The sequence below is a fragment of the Pinus tabuliformis genome, chromosome 3_1 (genome assembly GCF_031772625.1).
Source record: "Pinus tabuliformis cultivar Carrire ecotype Pingquan chromosome 3_1, CPIR1, whole genome shotgun sequence".
Taxonomy (NCBI): domain Eukaryota; kingdom Viridiplantae; phylum Streptophyta; class Pinopsida; order Pinales; family Pinaceae; genus Pinus; species Pinus tabuliformis.
The window spans coordinates 887,276,785-887,301,848 of record NC_142301.1 but is presented as its reverse complement, the minus strand read 5'-3'; the positions used below and the strand labels follow the sequence as shown (position 1 = coordinate 887,301,848).

The 25,064-nt window shown below is 38.7% G+C and overlaps 1 pseudogene across 1 annotated transcript; it reads right to left on the bottom strand.

Annotated features, from left to right (window-relative positions):
- Window positions 1-204: 204 nt before the first annotated feature.
- On the bottom strand, window positions 205-798 carry LOC149190456 (heat shock 70 kDa protein 15 pseudogene; annotated as a pseudogene). The gene is made up of 2 exons (XR_016255622.1): window positions 676-798; window positions 205-558 (listed from the first exon to the last, which is right to left on the bottom strand). The product of XR_016255622.1 is annotated as a heat shock 70 kDa protein 15 pseudogene (transcript).
- Window positions 799-25,064: the final 24,266 nt, after the last annotated feature.

Here is a 25,064-nt window from a genome sequence, read left to right as displayed (position 1 = left end):
TTGCTGCTACAATACATGGTTGTTTGATTTTTGGTCCAGCCAGAAGAAAAACCGAAAATGCGTTTTCATTACAGACTAACAATAATTGCATCCTCTTGCAATTACTTAAAATGTATTCAGATAACATTACTTTTCAATTGGGTATGGCTCCCACCATTCCCGGAGCTATACAATCAGTTAATCATGGAGATAACTGGGTCAATCTTAGATCTTTATATCAAATTTGTTTTGTTTGGAGCCAAAAAATTTACCACAAACCATTCTTTCGATAAGAAAATTGGAAAAAGCAAGAGAAGGATGTACCTTGGCATCAGTCTCCATCTGGGCAGCTTTATCCTCTGCCTCAGGAATCCCATTTTCAGCACCAGTGGCAGTTCCAGCTGTTGCAGGTCCAGCAACATTTTTGGCATCCTGCATATTAATATCAGCATTGTCACCAGCTGCAGATGTACCATTGTTTTGTGCATCATCTGTATCCATTGCAGCAGTCTCTTTCTCGTCATTTGATCCTTCTTTCACACTAGAAACAGGGACTTCTATTTCTTCTTCCTCAATCATCTGCAGGATACAAATAATGTTCTCATCCCAGTAGAGTTGAGCTTCCGATTTTTCAAGTACATAACTCATATTATAAATAAAATATAAAAATCATATGTGAAACCCGTCACTACTTACAGTTGCAGAATCAATCGAAACTATTCCATGCTTATCCAACTGGACTCTTACTTTCAGCTTAGCCTTTTCACCTTTTGAACTCTGAAAAGGACCAATGTGCAAAAACAGAAGAGTTTTAATCATTGGCAATTTTTTCTCTCTCCCCGTTTTATATTTCTTCTTCTTTCTCCATCTCTGTTATTACTCCCTCTCACTCTCTCCATCTTTGTCTCTATATGTCTGTCTTCTTACATTCCTCTCTCCCTCTCCTTTCCTCTCTCCCTCTCCTTTCCTCTCTCCTTCTCTCTCTCACATCCTCGCTTTTTTCCTTCCTCTCTCTTCCTTTCTCTCCCACCAATCTCTCTCTCTCCAACTCTATCACTATCTCCGTCTCTCTCTCCTTCTATCTCCTACTCTCCTCCCTTATGTCCATCTCTCCTTCTTTGTCTCTCTATCTCACCCCCAAGCATAAACATTCTCTCCCTAAATCTTCCTTGTCACCTCCTCTCTCTCCACTTTTCTCTCTCTATGTCTTTCTTCTTCCCTCCCTTTCTCTCTTTCCAACTCCATCTCTCCATCCCTCCCTTCTTTTCTTTTCTCTCACTCCCTCTATCTCTCCACCTCTATCACTCTATGTCTTTGTTTTTCTCTCCCATGTATATCTAGAGTTTTATATATCATTATAATATAAAAAATTTAATATTATATTAAATTTAATATTGCAAATTAACTAAAAGTTATTAAGTTGAATGATATTAATATTAATATTAGATTTAATAACAATATTAATATTAATATTAATATGAATCTTTCAATATTAATATTAGATTTAATGATGTTTTTTACATGACATGATAACACAATTTATAATAAAACTACATCAAATGAATATTTTCGAATATTACAACTTTGATGTGGAAATATTTATGTCTATAGAGATCTTAATATATCCATAGAACATGTCTTTTTAAAGGTTCATTTTACAAATAATTAATTGAAAGAAATATTAAAAGATTTTACAGCAAGATTTTGGATTTTTTGTGTTGAATTAACTTTTTTACTTTGATTTAACAAATAGTAGTGGCTTAAGTAAAGCTTAAAGATTTATTTTTTTCCTAATTTGGAATTTTAATGTGGTAAAAAAAATTGTTGAAATTGTATCCTAGTCTTCTTCTTCTTCTTCTTTTTCTTTTTTTTTCTTTTTTTTTTCTTTTTTCTATATGGTTATTTTCTTTTTAGTTTTTTAATCTATATGGATATTTTCATTTTTGTTTGGGGCCAACATTATTTTTTTCTATTTTCATTATTATTATTATTATTTATTGGAGACACAAACATAAACATTATTTAGATTTCTAATTTTTTATTTTTACATACTTACACATGGGGTCATACTAGGGTGTAGAATGTGCCTCTAGGCTCAACAATCTATTATATCGATCCCAAAGTGGCATTAGAGCTTAAGGAAAAGACTTTTTTAGGAGGATTTCGTATAACATTAATTTTATAATATTTTGTAAATTAATTTGAAAAAAAAATCAATTCTTCAACTCATTATTAAAAATATTTCATGAATATTTTGTAATGATTTAATTTTCAATTATGATGATTTATTTTAACTTGTAAGTAGGCTAGCCTCTATTATAATATTAGACCTTATCAATACCATATTCTACACAAATTTTGTTTTAATTTAATTTTAAGATATTTTGTATATGAATTTGAAGAGTAAAAAAAAAAAAATTCAATATTTCAACTTGAAATTATTAAAAATATCTCATGAATATTTTGTAATGATTTAATTATTAGTAATTAAATTAAAATTCTAAAAATCTCATTTTAAAATAAACACACTTATCAATAGAATTACACTAAAACCATGATATTTACCATTTATATTCATAATTTCTAACAACATAATTACACAATAACCATGTTATTTGATAACTGATATTCATAATCTCTAACAACAATAAGACTTGTGTTACCTAAATGGTTATATAAAATTTAATATCTATATTTATAATTTAAAGTGAAATAAAAATTATATAATGTAGAATGAAATAAAAAAATATGATTTTAAATTATATAATGTATATTGAAATTAAAAATATTTTTTTAATGTTGAAAAAAAATGGCATACATTTTTTTTAGCAAAATAAAAAATATGTTAATTTAGAAAAAGAAATTGTAATTTACAATAAAATTAAATATATGATTCAAATTTAAAATCAAAATATTAGAGTTGAAACTTCTTTACTCAAACGGCGAGACAAACACTTTCCTGTTCTAGATTTTATAAGCAAATAATAGTAAAATTAATTACTTGAGTCATTAATAAATTTATATATAATTTTGCAAACCAGGAAAATAAGTAAATGTGTCTTTGATACCGATATGTAACCAGCTTAGATCTTGTATACACAACAAATAAGAGCAATAGCAAAACTACCCACATCCACCCGAACAAATTACATGTTTACTCAACTCTTAGGTTGAAATGGGGCAGGAAAAACCTTAACAATGTTTTCAGAAAGGAATGTGCTTCCTAAAACACAATCGTAAGGGAATTATGATGACTTCTATTATATAAAATGAGTATGTAGCAATTGTTGATGAATATGCTTATTTTCCATATAATGCCAAAGCAGTTTGCAGTTGAAGAACCATATGATGTGTTCAAATTAAGATTAATTTCCTCTCTGATAAATTGTACAACTTTCAACAAACAATCTAGACAATAAATAGAATGTCTCTCATAGGCGGGAACGCTGTAGAGGGTTCTCCTTTAAATGGGCAATTTTATTTCTTCTTGGTGATTAACTAAAGGGTGATAATCAAAGACCAAATATTTTCCAAATAGAGTATAAAAAGGCTTACTCCAATATAGAATCATAAAAATGAAATCTAAAAACATACATATAAAGCATAAGATAAAGCAGTCTTGAAAATAATTCTTACTCTTTTAGGACGTTGCAGTACTTCTTACTCTTTTCAGACGTTGCAATAGAGAATTCTTGAATTGGTGTATGCTTCTCCCACAAGAGGCTGGGTCACGCCTGTGTGCTTTATCAAAATCATAAAATCTACTTGACATAACGATTCTATTTCATTAGCGACACGAAGAATGGGAGCAATGCTCGCATGAGATGAAGGCATGATTTCTGTGTCAAATACTTCTGTCGAAAATGTGCCTCCTGGTACACTCGCTGGGTTTCCAAATAAACGCCTAGAACTTGTCATTTTCAAGACTTTAACTGGTGGAAGTCACATTAAGTGTGAACAATTTATTTTTTTTAAAACACTCTTCGCTGCCTTCAAAACCTTTGAAGGTCTTTTTTTATTGACATTGTCGAGGTCAATTCCTGCAACCAAGAACGAAGAATTGTAAGAAAGCTCAGGGAGCCAAAAAAGATATGTAAATTGGAGCAGCAAGAGCATAAATAGACACAATTATTGCAGTAGAGCACTGTGAATAAGTACACTGTAAATACGATTAAGAGAAGTTCGTTCATGCGACCTTTGTTGCTGTGAATGAAGTATGTTGGCAGCTAATAAAGGAAACGTAAAGAAACAACCTGGAGCAACTTGTACCAAGCCACTGCTTCAACTGTACCAACTACCTTTCCAACCACATCGACGATTTTGATGCCTCAGCGTAGTAATTGTATGCAGATGTGGCTGAAATTACCACTCCAACTGATAATGGCACCACTGAAATTGCCACCACATCCGAAGAATGTGCCACCATTCAAGCAAGTTGCATAACTCTAAAAACATACCGGCAAGTTGCAAGTGTCAAATTACAGTGCGATGGACACATGTTAATCAGATTAGAGTATGCCACATGTCAATCAGAGAATCAAAAGGTAGATGAAAAAGCTCATCCAAAGGAAGGCCTATCGGCCTAAAAATGTTAATTGTGGGTAAAGGGCTTTGTTGGTTCAAAAAGCATTCCCACATGGCTTATCTTGTTATTGTGATTAATAGGAAGACACGGAAGTCGTGGGGTCCAATGTCCAGCAGTAGTGGCGATGGTGCAACTCTGGTTCTGCATAACGTCAAGATGAAAAGAGGGAGTTGGGAAGTTGGTCTAGGCTCCCTTCATCTTTTTGGACACTTTGTCATATGCCTTGACAACCTTTTATCAATAACCACTTCCGTTTTTTAAAGGTAGGATCTCTGATTTCGGCTTCGTAGCTCAGTCTCTTTCACAACCTCTATAACACTTCCAGGTATGTAGAGGGAGAACTGGGAAGTTGGTCTTTGCCTTCGCTCCCTTCATATTTCTAGCGGCTTCATCATATACCATCATCGCCTTTTCACTAGTGTCAAACATACCCAACCACCTGCCTCTTCTAATGTAAGGATTTCAGCTCCTTAGCAACCTTACAGCCTCTTTCTCACACCTCTTTAACTCATGTCCTTGGTACCTAGAAGTGTGCAGGAGCCATTAAGAAGGGGTTTGAGCATGGCATGCAAAAAATAAAACTTGGACATTCAGGGTTTTAAGTTAACAAGTGTAAAGTGAAATAGATACACAACATTGAGAATTTGGTAGTTCCTAATATTATAGCTACCCGACAAAATAACACATTTTTTTTTTGTGAGCTAAGATGGAACCAATTATATTAGAACAAGTTAAAACCAGTACATACATACGATGGCCTCAACCCGCCCCGAAGGGAAACCGGGTCTGTTGGCCATCTGAAGTTCTTAATAGCCATCCAAAAACAAAATTTACTGAGTCTGTTTATCCATGCTATATATACTAACCATTCAAAGAAACTAACACTGTTTACTAACTGCATTATAAAAGATAACAGAGGGTATCAAGCTGTTCAGCTTCCTAACTAAGGAGATAATAGACATATCTTGAAAATTCAGTCTTCCATTGCGCTCGGCTGGTGCTTCTCCTCTTTTTCCTCCTGGGTAAGCTTCTTTAGCTGCTGTTGTATCTCGTCAAGCTTGCCATCCTACATCATAATGGTTATCTGAAGGTTGTTCATCTCTTTCTTTAGATTTGGAATGCCTTGGGCCAGTTCAACCATCTCCATAGCCACCTGTTCCATGGCCTTTGCTAACAACCGCTTCATGACCCATGTAAGGCCTGCTTGTACAGGGACATACGTCCTCTGGTGTTTCCAGGGTCTGGAAACAGATATTCCCAGTCCTCCATCTCAGATTCTGACTGCTCCCGGGTTTCCTCCTCCTCCAAATGTTGAATTATCCTTCTGATATTTGCATGCGTGTCTTTACTATATGCCCTCTCTGCATACTGCACCTGGCGTTTCATCGTTCTCCTTCCACGTTTGTTTCCTGTTGTTTTGGTGCGTCCCTGTTCCTGATGACCGGTTTGATGACGTCCTCCTCTCCCTCTGCGGCCCCTTCCTCATCCTGCTCCACCTACATTGTATTCCCTTGCCCTGCTTCCCTATCCTATTTCGTTGGCGGGAGATCCCATGTCTACTTCCTCTTCTCGGCCTCTGATTTTCTTATCTCTTATATCCACCTTTACTGATCGTGTTTCTTCCGTAATTCTCCCTTTACCTCTTTCGCTTTTCCTTATCTGCGGTTGACTGTCCTGTTCCAGGTCGTATATCTCTTCCATGTTTGCCTGGGTCTGGTCTTCTCCCTCCCAGTGATCCAGCTTAAAGCCTTCAGATCGTGAAGGTCCTCCTCCCCTACTCTCAAACATTACAGTCAACTTCATTCCGTCCTTTATTCTCTTACACTGGATTTTCCTTAGCCCGAGAGGTCTACCCTGTGCGATTCCTCCTGCTCCGGTTATCACCTTCTCGTTCCTGCCTCCGCTCACCTCGAGGACGCTCCTTTCTTTCTTGCCCTTATGCCTCCACCCGTATCCACTCCCTCTCACCTGCCGACTTCTCTTATGTTGTTGCACCGTCTTTCTCTGCCGCCTGCACTCGCCATAATAGCCCACTCCTCCCCGACTTGCCCTTGTGTGACCTGGTCCTTGTCCCATCACCGTTCTGTCGTCACCTCCACCACCTCTGAGCTTAAAATTATCCTTCCTGCTGCAATTTAAAATGATGCTCAGTCTACCTAACGTACAATCCACCTGCCGTGATTTCTTAATGCAAGGTGGCTTATAATTGTCGTCCTTAAAAAAATTTATAAAATTAATAATAATGTATTATTTTTATTCTTAATTGTTTTAAGTTTTAAAATTACAAGGAATGTATTTTTTCCTAGAGTTATAGAATACGTTGCGCTGAGTTTCCCGCCTTGGCATTTTCAAACCCTGCGCGCGTCTTCATCTCTTGGTTCCCAGGGCCTGCTATCCCATGGCCAGTCACTGATGACCCTTTTCGAATCTCCTTTGGATGGTGGATCGATCCCTACTATGCTTCCTGAATCTTTAGCCCAGATAGGAGAAAACGCAAAAGCATTTGCCTCACTGATCTCCTCCCTTGGACCATCTCGAAACATGCCTTCAATTTCCAAGTTTGTGAAGAAGATAGATGAAATCCCTGAAATTATCCTCCCCCCTTCCCTCCCTCGACATGCAACTTTGTCTCTTTCTGAGTGTGGGTTGGTTGATCAATTTACTGGGCTCTGGCCCTCACCCTGACCGGTTCTCAAGTGGGTGGAAAGAAACTGGGCCTCCTCCATCTTGGGGGAAATATCGATAAGATTTTGTGGAAGAGGTTACTTCACCTTCCTTTTTTGAATCAAAAGAGGATAGAGACTTAATCTCCAGAAATGGACCGTATTTCATGGACTCAAGTGGGCTTTATTTAAATAGATGGACCCCAGACTTCAATCCAAAGTTGGATGTGCCCAATGCAGTGTCGGTGTGGGTAAGGCTCCCACATCCTCCTCTACATTGCTGGGGAGATGAATCTGTTAAAGTAATAGGAAATGCAATGGGGAAATATTTTGATAGAAGTGAGCCAAAGGAAAACATGCATGTGTGCGCAAGAATATGTGTGGAAATCGATTTGGAGAAAGGATTACCAGAAGCAGTCAATATCAAATTTGATAGCTGGGTTCACATCCAACAACTGGATTATGAACAAATTTCGTTCAAATGCAAGGTATGTCATGAATATGGCCATTTTACAAATAGATGTGCTAAAAAATAGGAAATAGAAGAAACAAAAAACCAGGAACCAAAATGGGAGCAAGTCAAGAAGAAAAAGATAACAAAAAAATCATCCTCCCAACCCTCTTCAATATCCACTCTCTCTCCCTCGACCCTTCCCCCTCTATCCCCCTCATCCTCTCCTTCGAGGCCTATCCCATCTAAAGATCCCCCCCTCCCTCTGCACCCCTCCCTTCGTCTTCTATCCCTCCCCCCTTATCGAATCTTTTGGTTTATAATCCCTTTGGCTCCCTTGTGGACCTTGATCTCGCCTCCCCCTCCTTCCTCTCCCATCCCCTATCAAAGCCCTCATCACTCCTCCTTCGACCGAATAATCACTTGTACCCTCTCCAAAGAGCTCCTCTCATCTCTCGACCACCCTAAAAGGGCAAGCAGAAAAACCAATAGACAAATCAGAGATGAAGCTATGGCAAAGGAAATGGCTCTAAGAAGCCAACAACCTCTGGATACTTTCTTAGAGAAAACAAGGAGAAAAATGCCCACCCCAACAGAGGGAAAAGCCCCTTTACCCATAACATCAAGTGATAATGAATATAGTCTCCTGGAATTGCAGAGGAATGGGAAGTATGCCAAAAATTAAGGCAATGAAAGATTTAATAATTTCAAAAAAACCAGATATTTTTATGATTCAGGAGACACATACGAATTAAAAGGAAATGGAAACAATGATACAAAAAACAAAAAAATATTAAGGAACCTCAATTCCAGCGATTGAAGCTTCAGCAGGAATATGCACACTATGGAAAACAGAAAATTGAGAGCTCACTCAACAAAAAAAAGAGTTGCATTGGATAAAAACGAACTTGGAAAACCAAAAAACAAAAGAGAAATATTGCATTATAAATATTTATGCTCCAAATCATTATAGGGATAAGGAAGTCTGCTGGTCCACCTTAAAAATTTATCTTATGCAGGACCAAATCAAAGGCATAATAATAGGAGGAGATCTCAATCTGGTATTGAATGTAGAGGAGAAATTCGGGGGAATATACAATTTTTTATCCTTATAGGAAAATGTTAGAATCTATTATGGAAGCATGCAAATGAATGGACATGCCTCCCAGAAATGGAAAGTATACATGGAGCAACAAAAGAATTGGGAAAAATAACATAAAGGAAAGGTTGGATAGATTTCTAATACAAGACAAATTTTCCAATTCCTTCAGCGAGATAAAATCTAAAATCATTCATAATATAACATCGAATGACAAACCGATGGCACTCTCACTTAGGAAGTTAGAAAATCTCGGCCTAGTTCCGTTCAGATTCAGCTCCACTTGGAACAACAGTGAAGAAGTAAAAAAACTCACTGCTAAAGTATGGACAAATCCAATTACTGGCTCTCCTAGCTATGTTTGGGAAACTAAATTAAAAGCCCTAAGGAGAGAGCTGAAACATTGGGCAAGGATAAATCAACTAGAAACACAAAAAAGAAAGTTAGAAATAACATAAAAAATTGAGAGAATCCAAGTGGAAAAAGAGCAGCAAGAGAAAACGCAGGAGAGCATATGGCAAGAAAAACAAGCGTATTGGGAGATGTATAGACAAAACAAAAAGGAAGAAGAAGAGTGGCGACTAAAATCGTGAAGTTTGTGGCTTAAAGAAGGAAACAAGAACACTGCTTTCTTTCATAATACGGTCGGGATAAGAAGAAATCAAAAGCAAATAGACAACATAAAAGATAACGAAGGAAAATAAGTTAGAGGTCAAGAGGAAATAAAGGAGGAGGATTACAAATATTACAAAAATCTATTATCATTCCCAACATCAAATAACGAGTATGAATATTATCTTCAGCATATTCCCAGGAAAATCGGTGAAGCAGAAAATAATGAACTCACAAGAGTAGTTGAAGAAAAGGAAGTTGCAGTTGTTGTTTCGGATTTTCATTCGGATAAGGCCCCAGGCACAGATGGGTTTCCTATTTCCTTCTATAAAAATAACTGGGTAATTATTAAAAAATATTTGATAAGAATGATCAGAAATGTTTTTTGGAAATTCAAGGTTGAAGGATTCACAAACTCTTTCTTCCTCGCCCTTGTTCCAAAAGAGTCGAATGCTAATTCATTTAGTAGATTCAGGCTCATTTCTTTGTGTAACTCCTCCTACAAAATCATAACAAAGATTCTGGCAAACAGAATAAAAGTATTGCTTCCAGAAATAATATTAGAAAACCGAGGATTTGTCCCAAAAAGACAAATCCTTAACAACATTCTAATAGTTCAGGGAGCTTTGCACTCTATTCTTATGAAAAAAGAAAAAGGAATGATTGTCAAGCTTGACATGGCAAATGCTTTTGGTAGGGTCAACCTGGGTTTCCTTGCAGTTGTTCTACAGAGATTTGGTTTCTCAAAAAAGGAACTAGTTATAATAAAAGCTTGTATTGTGGGTCCTTGGATTGCACCATTGGTCAATGGAAGACCAAGTGAATATTTTTAGAGTTCAAGGGGACTTCGCTAAGGTTGTTCTCTCCCTCATTTTTTATATATCATAATGGCAGACTCACTGAGTATAAATCTTGAGAAATGTAGACAAGATAGGACTATCACAAGATTTTCAATCTCTCCTGAAGTAAAAAGCATAAACCACTCTCTATTTGCAGATGACACCTTGGTCATGGGAGGGGCCTCCTGCATAATGGCAAGAAGAATAAAAAAGGTACTAAACAATTTTATGGAAGCCTCTGGAGGACTACTAAATAATCAGAAATGTAGAATCTTCGGTTGGAACACACCCCCTCGCACTCTCCAAAAAATCTCAGAAATACTGGAAATCCCTTTTCAAGAAAAATGGAGCCATTTCCAATATCTTGGTCTCCCTATCTCAAAAGAAAATTTGAAGACCGAAATATGGAATAAGTACATTGAGAAAATGAAACAAAAAGTGTAGAATTGGGGTATGATCTGGCTCAATATGGCAGGAAGGGTGGTACTAATTAAGGCCTTACTCACAACTCTCCCAATTTATCAGTATGCAGCAATACTAGCCCTGGCAAGTATACAAAAACAAATTGAGCTAGTAATCAGGGGTTCCTATGGCAAGGAGGTAAAGTAGAGATAAAGAAGCATGGCCTTGTGAAATGGGATGAAGTAACTCTACCATATGAGAAAGGTGGGTCGGAAATAAGACTTCCAGGGATAATGAACTTGGCTCTAGGAGAAAAAATAATATGGAGATTTATAACAGGAGAGAGCAGTGGTGGAAGCAAAATACATGAACCACAATACAACCCACTTATTGGGAAAAGGTTATCCAATCAGGCCTTTCACCTAGGTCTGGAATATGATTAAAAAAAAAATTCCATCATCAAAGAAAAATCTTTCAAAATCCCTGGGAATGGTAAACTCATCAAAATATGGAAGGACATAATAATGGGAAATCAACCTATAGCTTGTCAAGAAAATCTTTAGGATCTGAGAATATGGATGAAAACAAAAAGAATCATAACTCTAGAGGACATATCTCTTTGGAGATATGGAGAATGGAGGGATTGGAGGATTCTCAACCTCCCTCATGGCCTTGTCCCTCAATGGAAGTCCCTAATATCTCATCTTAAGGGGGTTTCTCCTCTAAGTCTAGACTCAAAAGATTCTCTTCGTTGGGATCCTGATGGAGGGGATTTCTCAGTCAAATCTGGATATGCTACCTTACATCAGCATGGAAATCGAGACTGGGATTACTGGAGGGAGGCATGGAAAATTGAAACACTGCCAAAAATCAAAGTTTTCATGTGGACTCTGCTCAAGGTAAATTTCTGACCGCTGATAATCTTAAAAATAAAGGTTATGAAGGCCCATCACACTGTGCTATGTGTCAAGGGAGTGAAGAAAATATTCAACATTTCATTGTGGAGTGCCCTTTTGCTAGGGTCTACGGGCAAGGGCTAGTTAGTCCCTTAGAAGTTAGTATTCTACAATCACTACCTTTACATGAAATTTTATCAACTTGGGGAAAAATACCCATATTCTTTCAAAAATAAAGAAACAGTAGAAAGATATTGGTTGAGTTTTCCCTTATTTATGTGCTGGCAAATTTGGTTAGCAATAAACCAGATGATCTTTAAAGATCTCACCCCAAACACTAGAACAGTACTGGCTAAAACTTGGAGCATGTCATCTGAATTCATCAACTCTAAAGAAGCTAAAGAAATAGATGTCAAACACATGCAGCGAGAGGAAATATTCTGGGCCGAATTCACGATGAGCAAGCAACAAAAAATAAACATCATCAAATCTCCTAACAACACACAGAACTAGAAAATCAGAATTCAAAAAGAGGAATTCAAAACATGGACAGAAAACTTAAATAGGCTCTTCTTACTGTTTTATGGTGCTTCTAAGTCCAAACCAGGTAAGGCTGGAGCGGGAGGTATACTTTTCGACACGGGAGGGAAAAATCCCATTACTTATGAATGGGGATTAGGATAACTATCTAGCAATAGGGCAGAACCATATGGCCTCCTCTTGGGAACGGAAATCTTAAGGCAGCAAAGTATGAAGAATCCGGTCATAATGGTGGACTCTTCAATAATAATCCAATCAATGGTGGAAAGCAGAAACCCCAAGAACAAGGCTCTGAGTCAAATAAAAAAAAGGGTGGGAAAAAATTTCAGTTTCTAGGTGAAGTCACCTTCAAGCATATCCTTAGAGAAAATAATCGTACCACCGACATGCATGCTAATCTGGCTATCAACCGTCTTATGGGAGAATCTAGAATTGATAATGATATTGCTCAGAAACCGATACCATTGGATCTCTCTCCTCAATGTGCAGAGAATAGCACTCAAGAATAGAACATCAAGGTGGGAAACAATCACTTCAACTCGAAAGGTTAGAACTCAAAAGATTAGGAAACCTAAGGAAAACCCCAAGAACAGACAGGATAGTCAGTCTACCGCTATCAAGCGAATTGCATCTACTCAAGCTTCTCGTGAAATGCTAATGTTCCCTTCCCTGATGTGGCGTGTTGCGCAACAATATATTCTCTCTCTTCGCTCGTCTTATATTATCCCACCATCTTCGCCCTCCCTTTCTTTCCTCTCTGTCTCAGAAGTAGTAATCTAATATCTTGTAAATGTCGTTGTGCCCCTTTGGGGAATGAGCTTATATTCTCTGTTTTAGCCTCACATATCCCCTTTGCGTAGCTTTGGTGGCTATCTTCCAGATCCTATTGCCTTTGCGCAGCTCTGGTGGCCCTGGCCTTCGTGCAGCTCTGGAGGCGGTTTCTCAAAACCATTTTCCTTCACGCAACTCTTGTGGCCCTCACCACCGCGTAGCTCTGGTGGCCCCCCATATTCTTTAGCCTTCGCGCAACTCTTGTGGCCCTCACCACCGTGTAGCTCTGGCGGCCCCCATATTCTTTAGCCTTCGCGCAACTCTTGTGGCTTCTGCTTTCAGAGCCCTATTTCCCTCTCTCTAGCAACTGTGAGTCTTTGCGGGCCTGTCTAGAGATTGTTTTTGTTTCTATTCTCTATTTCTCATTTCCTCTTCTTTACTTTGTTGGATCAGACGTTTCTTCCCTCAGGAAAAATGGAATGAAACCCTCTTGTAAACGTTCCAAAGTGTGAAAACTACGCAGTATGTAGAGCTAACAAATTCATGATTCAGCATATCAGAGAAACGGTCAAAGAATACAAATTTGAAGCAAAATCTGAGAATTCCTTCCTAAAAAGACAAATGGAAGAGCAGAGGAAAGAAATGTCAGCTCTAAAACAAAAGTGTAGGCATATGGAGGATACAATCAACTATATGAAGAACTTACTTATTAATCATATGGAGAAAACTCTAACGTTCAAAACAGCAATAACTGGCCTCAGTCCCATCAGGATCCCTTAGTCAACAAAAATTAATTGTAATTGCCTCATTCCTCTCTTTTCTGCAAAGTCTTTCCACTACTAGTTTTTTATGTTATGTAGGTGTAAATTGTCATTGAATCAATATGTAAGTATTTATAAGGATAGTGTAATTAGTAACCTTAGAAACAAAAGGGAAAGAGCTTGGAAAATAGGGATTGTTTGCCCTCTGTTTTTCTTCATAGATATCTCCTCCCATTTTGCCTTGATGTAATGGGAGCATATCTCCCTCTTCTTTTCTTTTGGAATAGAAATCTAGTAACCAACTTTGTTAAAAAAAATATCCCTAAAATGTGACATTTTCTCTCCATATTGAGAATGATTTAACCAAAAAAATATATATAATGTGTTTTTTTACACTCAACATATGAATTCTTTTAGTGTTGTGGTCTCATGTTTCAATAAGAATAGCTTTTTATGTTATTTTGGCTTTTAATTTATGAAATTAATGATAATATGTCGCTTTTACTTTTAATTTATGACTATATTTGTTGTTTTAAGTTTTCGAAGTCATTGAAATGTAACATTTTCCGTTAATAATAACGACAGTTTAGCCCAAATACATTTATCGTGTGTTCTTTTTACGTTCAACATATAACGAGTTTTGACGGAGTTGTGTAAGTACAATGATTCAGCCAAAATAGCGCTCATGCATTATGGTTGGGATACTTTTAACAAGTTTAAACAGTACATATTTTGGATTCAAAAACCCAAACAATACATAATTATGTCATGTGTATAAAACTCAAACACACAACTATATAATGCATCTTTACTCAATGTACCATCAACATGTTTTAACAAATTGATCAATAATGATAAAATGAAGTAAGCCAAAGGCATTGCATGCCTAAAAGAGCTCACAAGACTCTCTTGCTTCCCTTTATCTTGTATAAATAGATTACATTTATAGTTATTAACCCACCATCTCATTTCATCACAAGCTAGAGTTACATCAGAAAACAACTAAGGAATCATAATGTCACCTTCGAAAGGGAAAATGAGTGTGGACTTAACAACATCTAGAGATATTTTTTTGCAAAAACCCTTTTATATGATTCAAAGTAATCACAATATTATTTAATATAATTATATAAATCAATAAAAAACAATTGATACATAATAAAATAAAATAAAATGTGTAATAAATTTGTATTTTGTATATATGTATCGTATAACAAAACAAAAATAATAGTTGTGATGTAGTACAGTCCCTGCCTTTATTGTTAATTAATTGATTCTCCTCACACAAAGCTTTTAGTACAATGAAAGCTCTCCATGTTCTTTCCATCAAAATTACTCTTTCTAAAGCAAAACAAACTTCAAACTGAAATCAAATGAAAATTTTATTTATCAAACTGAATCAAAATTTAATCTATTGCAACAAGAATAAAAAAATTACTCTATTGGAACTGAATTGAGATTTAATATATTTCAATAAAGATTAAAGATTAGTCTCCTTGAATTGAATTGAAAGATCTATTCTAATGGAAAAATTCTAGTTCTAATTCTACTTGTAGGAATTTAAAATATTCTAAGTGCTCTTGCAAATTGAAATTCTACCCAACAAAAAAATAAATCTAAATTGAAAAATGACAAGCTAAAGTGTAAGTCAAAGGGATTACTAATGTGCACAATTATGGTTCAAGATTGCTCTGTCCATTACTCATGAAATCAAAATGAAAACAACTAGATGAAATAAGCTATGAAAAGGAAATGCTTTTGTTTTTTTAATGAGCACTTAGCCTGTTCAAAATATTGAGAATTAAACTAGCAATCTATGGACAAAATACTAATAAAAACATCAACGATTTGTAGTGAAGAAAGGCCTAATTATCTAATGTATTGAAATGAACATAACCAGAAACTAATATAGTCTTACAGCTCTCCAGGGGGCCCTCCTGTTTAGTGCAAGCACGAAATTGAATGTCAAATTACTCAGCCATGCATTGGTCACCAAAGAAAAAAGTATTTATATTAAATGCTAAAGTCTTCAACATCAAAATGATTACAAAATTAACAAGAATAAGTGTGTCCATTACTTTGCATGGTCTTTTATAGTCATATTTTAATTAATTTCCTTAAGATTCATAAGCCAAGAAGCAAGTTTCTAACTTGACAACTAAGAAATGAAATCAAATTTGGAGTCTTTCTTCTCATGATTTTCTATTGAAATACAAAATCATGAGATGATTCTAATTTCACATGTTAGCTCTAGATTCTTCTCATCCAATTCCACGCTCACTTGATATCGCTACGAACCACCTTCAAATCATGTACATCGTTGGTTAGCTGCAAAATAAGTGCAATTTGGTAGCTATATGAATGTTTTGATTAAATTTCATAAAGAAACAATATATTATAAACCATGAATGATTGATAACTTTAATGATGCTTAAGCATGACTGAGGTGACCTTTCAACTAGAAATATAGCAAACTATCATAAAAAGGATAAAAAAGAAAGCAAAAAGGGTTGTAAAAAAGAAGACAATTTTGGACTTCAACATTTCCCCACACTGAGGGTTTTGCATGTCCTCATGCATCAAAACTTCAAAAATTGTCCAATCCTTCATTCACTGTACTATCTTTGAAGCTTGGATCAAGGCATCCAAGCTAGTTCCCTCTTTTTGCTTCTTAATATTGAATGCTACCCTTGGTTTCTTCATTAAAATATTACTCTACAATCCTCTGACTTTGTTTCTAAGGAACTTGTTGTTAGCCTTGAGTTTCTTGTTTTTCTTATACCAGTGGCACAAATGCAGGAGTATGTTATCATTTTGAGTCCTCAGGATCTCATTATGTACTTTTATCGCCTCATGCTCTTGTTTGAGATGCTTGTCTAGTACTTATATCTCATATATATATTGTTTTAAAGCATCTTCTAACTTATATTATTTTTGAGGAATATCATCATTCAAAGGAACATCTTCAATAAAGGCACCTTCAAAATCATTTTGAAGAGGGGAATTTACCTTTTGTTGTGCTATTTTCTCTAGTGGCTCCACATAATCATAAATTTGTTGTTGGACTGGGCTGATTTTAGGTGTCTTCCTGGTCAGACTTGGAGTCTGATAAAGTGGTGATGATATGGCCTCTTCACTTATGTTATGCTCTATTTCGAGGTCAACTATTTCTGGTGATTGTATACTTAAACACTCATAAATGTGTTTGCTTCTTCTCAATTTCACTTCCGGCTCCTCTATCTTTTGGACACTTTATCTTTTGTTTTCTTTCCTCTTGTTACACAGTAATTTGTCACTGCCTTCACCCCAGTCCTTCTACTGTGTCATGTGTCCAGTGAAACATGCTCATATTGAACAAATGCTCTCTTATGTTGCCAATTGACCCTCTTTTCCTAAGCTTTCTCCCTCATCGTGCAAATCCACTTAATATACGTCACGGACCCCTGTCATAAACAGTCCTGTCACGAACCCGTCGCAGGAGTACATCTGTTTCCCGCGACGGTCAGATTTCATGCCCCGACGCGAGGCTATTAGCTATCTTTAGCAACGGTTGTTCTGCATACATTGCTTCCTAGCGATGTCGGCGCTAAAGCTTAGTTAGCAACCAGCGACGATCCAGATTGGGTGAATTCGTTCCAATAGTCGGCCTTCTTGATGCCTTTGGACCTGGTTGTTGGGTCAGTTTGGGTCGCCTTTCCCCCTTTGGCAAGGTAGTTCCGTCTTTTTTGCTACTTGCCCTAAGGATAATCTCCCTCTCCCTCATTTCATGGAGATTCCTTCTCCTATAAAATCACTCACCATTGCTATCATATGCTATTTCTTTTGGTTGTACAGTGTTGTTGCTGCTTTTGAGTTTGGTAGATAGTTTTGGTGTGAGTGTGACAAGTGTGGGATTGCTATATAGTTTGCAAGAAGGTGTGGAGTGCCCTTAACCTTGTGTTAAAGCTTGTATATGAGAGAGATATATATATTACTATTTTGGAGACCCATATTTGAGAGTGAATGCTTGAAGAAACACACTAGTTGGACCCTCTAAGAAGACTTGCGACGTCAAGACTTGGTTGTATGCTTTGCTCTTGACTTATTATTAATACAATCAATGATGGTTTCCTATGTCTTGTATGCAATTTACTTGATAGCTCATGATTTCTTGACTTTATGAGTAAATAGATCATTGTTATTTCTCGGTTGCGTGCTCTATTGTTTCTTTGTGGTGTTTCAGGTTGATCATTCATTGAGGAGAAGGAAACGGAAGTTGGAGCAGTGCAACGGAACTTCATCAACCACCTGTTTGAGGTAGGCCTCCAACGATGAATATTTAAGGGAATTAATTGTTGTTTTATCCTTGCTGTGACTAGACCCACTCTAGGGCTAGAGGGGTTGCCTCTGTAGAGGGAACACTTTCCTGCATCAAAAGTTGGAGACTCCACTGGGGAGTCCTGTGCATGTTTCTTCTCTTGTTTGCTCTCGTTTTGGTTTTGATTTAGTGTCTCTTGAATTTTGGGGATAAACTATCAGCCTTTTGGTTACCTGGGTCAATCTGGGAAATCCCTCTATTGTCAGTAGGATTGACTGGTTTTTATTTGGGAGTTTCTTGTTCATTTGTTATTGTTTTTAAGATCGTCACTAAAAATAGTTTAACAATCGCGTCGACGTCGCTTGGTCTCTGTTGTAAAGTTCTGTGCGTCACTGAATCCCGTCGTACAGTCGCGACGACTCCTGAAATCGGCCCGTCACGGAAGAGACGTGTACTCTTGCGATGACATCGCGTTGTTGCTACAGCTAGTGGCTGAGCACCCCTAGTTGCTGGTGTTATGCCCACGACGATTCCTGTAGAGTTTTTTTTTCAATTCTGCCTCCTGAATTCACCTATCATGTTGATCCCTTGCTTTCTTTCTCTTTCCCAGTAGCTCGTTTTTTATTGCTTATGGTTAAGGTACTCTCTCTTTGGTTTTATTGAATGAATCTTGCATTTTTGGCTTTGTGACCTAGTTTTTTCTTTCAAGTTCTTGAATTACTTGGCTTGGTTGCTTGTTTTCCCAAGGTTCATCTACAACCTTCTTGTCGACTTGTTTGAGCCTTCTTTATTGCTTGTTTCTTTCTAGTTGATTTTTAGTGACAATTATTGAACCAATATTTGGTATTGATTCGATTTCTTTTCACTACCGAACATAGATCACAATTGTTTGGATTGACCGATTTTCACACTTGCTTGTTTGTTTCTTATAAATTAAAAACAATCAAAATCAAAAGACTGCATTCATTTAGTATACGAAAGTGAAAGTGTATTTTCATTTCAAGTTTGCATATTGGAAAGCAAATGATAAAATCTACCATCAATAGTATCCATGCACTGTAGGGTTGATGTGTTTATGCATTGTGTCTCTTCACTTATCTTGGTTTTCTTGGTTTGGGAATGATCTCTCTACCCTCCTATAGGTAGGTGTTCATTGAAGTGAAAGGTGTTTTACTCATTCTAGCTGCATCCTAGGTTTTTGTATACATACGGTAAGGCCTGAAAACTGAAACATAACTCAAGATCAACTCTAAAATGAACTGAATGAACTTAACAATGCATTGGAACATAATGCACACTATTTAGAAGTCTAGGCTAGAGATGTGCTCTGGTGTCATTAAACCTAGTCACTATTGTTTTCACTCAAGGTTGGGTGATTCCTCCTTCTGTGACTCAATAGCGGTCTAGTAAGGAATTGTGCTCCCAATACTATCGAGTATATGTTGGGAGACCCCACTAGGTTATCATCCTATATCCCTAGGAAGCCGTGTTTGCCGCCTTGCAAACCGTAACGCACCGAACACAACATTCGGGAAGATTGACTACCATACGGAAAGTCCTTGGTTTTCATATGATCGCCAAGGTATATATGCAGTTTTACGGGATGTTTGGTAAACCTTTTGCCTAGTTTCTCCAGAGCAATCACTTTTGTTCCTTTTCAGACTCCTTAAAAGAAAAGGTCCATCTGAGCACTTGTCCTTTCAGGCTCATGAAATATTCGAAGGTGACTAGAGTCATCTTTTCGTCTTTTTCTCGACTCTTTAAAGATGAAAAGTTCAAGTTCTGTTCCTATGTCTTAAAATTTATTCGGCCACGTTCACACCTACCATGTTAGATCTTGTTGCATTCTAGTTTGCGTAGGGTTATTCCTCCTTACTCAATTAGTTTTACCTAGGGCTTTTGAGTTAAATCATCCTAGCGGAATCATTGATCCCGTCTCCCGTTCCAAGCGACCAAGGATCTCCATCCTCTGTGGCTCCTGAGGTACCGGTTGCTAGTGATACTCTTCTTGTTATTTCGAGTGTCCAACCAGTTAACTCTCACACTCTGGAAGACGAGTCTTACGATACTCATTAGAACCTCGTTTGGGAACCTTCCAAAGAAGACTTTCCCCTTACTCCTCCTGGTGTTTCGGTCCCAATGTCTTCTTCTGACATGGATGAGACGAACCCCGTCATGAGTGAAGAGTCCTTTATGGCAAGTGGTGAAATTCCTATACCTATGGAAACTTCACCCTTCCGTGGCACCTCTCTTGGTATCACACTTCCTTTACGCTATAATGCTCTGGCTGATATCATAGGTTCTAGGTCTCCCCTTACAAGTTCCATGTAGTCTCGTACTATCACTCCGACGTCGGGATCTTTCACTCCTCAAATTCACAATGTAACTGTCACATTTTTCGCGACTATTCCAACCATTTGTGTGGCTTCCTCAGCCCCCGTTGTTAGTGTCGTCACTGCATCTTCAGTTGTGACCACTATTGCCGGACCTTCGACAGGTCCTTCAAATAATGGCCTATTGGCACCCATATCTGGGGTTGTCAACCCTAGCCTTAGTGCCCCACCTTCTTCTGGTTCCATTCCAGCAGGGGGGAATATGATCAATATCTCCAAGCTCTTCAGAATCCAGATCCACAAAATCCGTTTAATTACTATGATTCTTGAGGAGCCCATATTTACCACCCTAGACCCATAGCATCTCAACCTGTGATTGAGGTCTCGGTTCCGTTATCTGTTGCTTGGGGTACCACATCTTATCACGGTGGCCAAGCACAGTCTTCAAATTTTCAAGGACCACCCTATCAAGGTCAACCATCTTACGGACAATAGACTTACAGACAGCCGTACTATGGGCAACCTTATTTAGGGCAAACTGTTGGCCCACAAGGACAACCCATCCAGGGACAACCTTCGGCCTTTAGTGGGTCTTCTTTCACATACTTCGGGCCACCTTCTGGTAACCCAAAACAACCTTACATTCAACAAGGCCAACCTAGTACCCAGCAAGGCCACCCTTCTAGACAAGTTGGTCAGCCTCAAATTCAACAAGGCCAGCTAATTGTTCAGCCTACTCAACCATCTAGTCAGTCTGGACAACCTTCGGTTGTGCAAGGTCAACCCAATACCCAGCAAGTTCAAACTTCTGGGCAGATGGGCCAACCTCAACCTCAACTGGGCCAACCTTCTAGCCAGATGGCTCAACCTCCGTTTTCCCAAGGACATCCGTCTAGGCCTGCTCAACCGGGCACTCAAATGCTCGTTGCTTCTCAAGCTCCACCCAGTTTTCAGCCCCAGTCTGGGCTCCAGACCCAATCCGGTCTCCAAATTCAGGTTGGATCCCAATCCCAATCTGCTTATCAAATGCATTTTGGTCCCCAGGCTTAGTTTGGAGCCCGGCCGCCTTATGGTTTTCAGCAATCCCAAGGGCAAACCCAATTTGCCCCATACCAAAATTATCAACAGCCGCAGGTTAATCCTTATTATAATTTCCAACAACCATATGTTGCTCCTGCAATCTAAGTTGGTAATCGATGGAATCCTGGGGGTCAAATCCAGGGTCAGCCATCCAGTTACAGTTATAACCCCTATGGACAAAATCCCTACAGACAAAACCCTTATGAGTTGAATTTGTCCAGACAAAATCAATGGGGGCAACAAGCAACTGGATGGAACTCTGGTGCTACTTCCTACCCGTGGCCTCAGATGTCCTTTAACCCTAAATTACCCTTTTTAGCAACGTTGGAATTACCGGATGTGTCCAAACTGATAAATGATCCATTCTTCATAATCCATATTGGCCACTGGTTCCAACTAAAATTCCAGGTGATTGTCCCAAGTTTGATGGTAAAGTTGGAGAAGATCCCCAAGCTCATGTCATGACTTATCATCTATGGTGTTCGTCAAACTCATGGCTTGATAATTCAATCCAGCTTCGCCTTTTTCAATGAACTCTCACTCGCTCTGCTGCTAAATGGTATATTGAGCTAGCTTGCGGATCTTTCCACGACTTTAACTCGTTGGCTATGGAATTTTTAACCCATTTTCAGTTTCCGATTCGATATGAAAAGGGCACACATCTCCTGACATCCTTAAAACAGACCACAACCACTCATATCTCTGATCATATCCATGAATGGAGGAGACGTCGCCGCTTGATTAAGTTCTGGATTCCTGATCAGCTTTTGACTGACTAGTTCACAACCTCATTTGTCGGTCCGATAGCCCAGGACATTGCTATGGGGGCATGTGTAACTGAAGAGCAATCTATCACGTGTGCTCAATACCTTGACTTGGTTTACTCCCAGCCTGGTACACTATATGATTATTTTCCTGATGCTCAGAGGCCCGGAACTTCCAAAGCCCCGTCAACACCATCTGTTGACAGTGTCATTGGTTCTGTTAATACGTCCTCTAAGAAATCAAAAGTCGAACGCTTCGAATGAAAACTCTTCTCAGGCCATATATAGTTTTGGTAACACTTCCGAGGTTAACGTCGTTCAGTCCACCACGACGGACAAAGCTTCGAAAGGAAAAAAGAAGGAAAAGGAAATAATAAGGCCGATCAACCGAAGCATGACTCCCCTAAACCTCCACCCGAGGAAGGTGCCAAACGCAAGCTTAAGTATCCTTGCCTTATTTGTGATGACTCCTGTCATGCTCAAAGAGCCTTTTCCCTCGCAGCAAACTCAAATGGTAGCTGATCCATCTCAATCCTCCTCTCCTTTTGGTTCTCAGGTATTTATGGCTGGGACGATTCCCGTCCACATTAGTACTCGGTCAAAAGAGTACCCTTTGCTTGTCGGGAAGGAAACTGAGGTCCCCTCTAGTGCTCCTCCATCCAGTTCTGGTCCCCTCCATATCGAGCGACCTAGCACTGAGGCGGTCATCCGACCTCCTCCTAAAGGGGTACTCTGAAAGTCTTCTTACAACCCTAATGCTCGTGCTTCTCAGCACTATAGCATCATTGAGGACTTAGCCCAGGCTCCATCAGCTATGTCTGCATTAGAGGTCCTCCAAAGCTACCCCTCTCAGAGGAAGTCATTGCTATTGGCCATCGGTGGCATTGACCCAGCTGACTCGGATTTGATCACTTTTGACCTAGATAGTCATGTACCGAGACTGCCTCACCAAATTGCCTTCCTTATTCAAGTCATCATCAATTCTAAAACTATTCACCGCACGGTCATTGATGAAGGCACTTCTACTTGCATTATGTCTGTTGCTTGTTGGAAGGCTATCGGTTCTCCGACTCTGAGCCAGTCTCCCACGACCTTGGAAGCCTTTGATGGGAGAGAGTCTCGTCCTTATGGTATACTCCAGCGCTTGCCTATTACTCTAGAAGGGAAGATGGTCGAAGTGGAGGTCGAAGTTGTCGATGCCAATTTAACTTACAACCTCCTTTTAGGACGAAGCTGGACATATGCCATGCGAGCCATGGCTTCATCTCTATTTCATGTTATTCGTTTTCCTCATCAAGGGAAAATCGTCATGGTAGACCAGTTGTGAGAGTGTCGGTGTTGGACTTTTTAAAGATCCTGCCCTTATGGGTGTTTTTTCACTCCCACCTCCCAACATCGCTCCCATTAATATGATTTATGTTCGCTCTGATCCTTAGGTTCTTCCTCCTGTTGATCAGATAGAATCCTGGGGCGATGAGATGCCGTTGAGTCCTGTCGAGCTCAACTATGTCGAAATTGTTTCCGTATCGGCTTCATCCCCTGAACCTGCTGCTTCGAGCAAAGCTCTCGACTTGTACGTTCAATCCCCTTGGCTTGGAGACGGCACTTCTTCAAACCCTTTAAAGAAAATTTTTCTTTCTGATGAAGTAATTATTGAGACTATGTCTTTTGAGGAACCCCCTTGATCTGATCATCACCATCGTTCCTCGTTTCTCCATACCCATCGGGAAATTCTTACTTGTCTCGAGCGGTTTGCTCCTTGTCTCCCCTCCCAACCCCTTCAGACACCCATTCAAATTCATCAAGTGTCCTCTGAAGGGAATATGGGCAACATTATGCAAACTCAGCCAATCGACATCTCTGTTAAACCAGGGATTGTCAAGCACATTCATGTTGGAGTAACTTATACTCCAGAGGAGATTCAGCTTTATACTAATCTTTTTTGCGAATTTCGTGATGTGTTCGCTTGGTCTTACGAAGAGATGCCCGGCATCGATCCTAGCATCGTGGTGCATGAAATACCTACATATCCAGGTGCCAAACTTGTTCGACAGCGTCTACACCCCGTGCACCCCCGAAAGGCTGCAGTTATTAAAGCAGAAGTCGAAAAGCTTCTTAAGGTTGGCTTCATTTACCCTATCCCGCTCACAGATTGGGTTTCTAATATTGTCCCTGTGACTAAAAAACAAGGCACTATTATGGTATGTGTTGATTATCGTGACATTAATCATGCCTATCCCAAAGACAACTACCCTACACTTTCATTGACCAACTCATTGATGAGTGTGCCGGGAGTGAGATATATTCATTCATGGATGGTTTTTTTGGTTATAACCAGATTAATATCTCACCTGCGGATCAACACAAGACCGCCTTTATCTGTCCATGGGGCACTTTCGCTTATAAAAAGCTCCCATTCGATTTAAAAAATGCTGGTGCTACCTTCTAGCGCGCAATGTCTTACGCATTTCATGATATTCGACACATTGTGCAACCTTACCTGGATGACCTTTTGGCTCATTCAGCGAAACGCCAAGACCATCTGAACCACCTTCGCGAAATTTTTCTTCGTTGTCGACACTATCGTATCCATCTTAATCCACATAAGTGTGTCTTCTGCGTGGAATCCGGCAGACTTCTCATGTTCATGGTCTCTTAGGAGGGTATCCGTTTGGATCCCCTTAAAATCAAAGCCATCCTGAATCTCCCTCCCCCTGCTTCTTTACATCAATTGCAGAGTTTGCAGGGTAAAGCAAATTTTCTACAACGATTCATTTTGAATTATGCTGAAGTGGCCAAAGGCTATACGTGGTTATTAAAGCAGGACATCCCTTTTCTTTGGGATACCGCTGCATAAGAGTCATTAAAGCACCTCAAGGCCCTCCTTGTTTCCGCTCCGTTGTTATGTCCACTTGATTATCACCGTGACTACACTCTTTATTTAGCCGTTGTCGATACCACCATCAGCATGGTTCTAGTCCAAGACGATGAT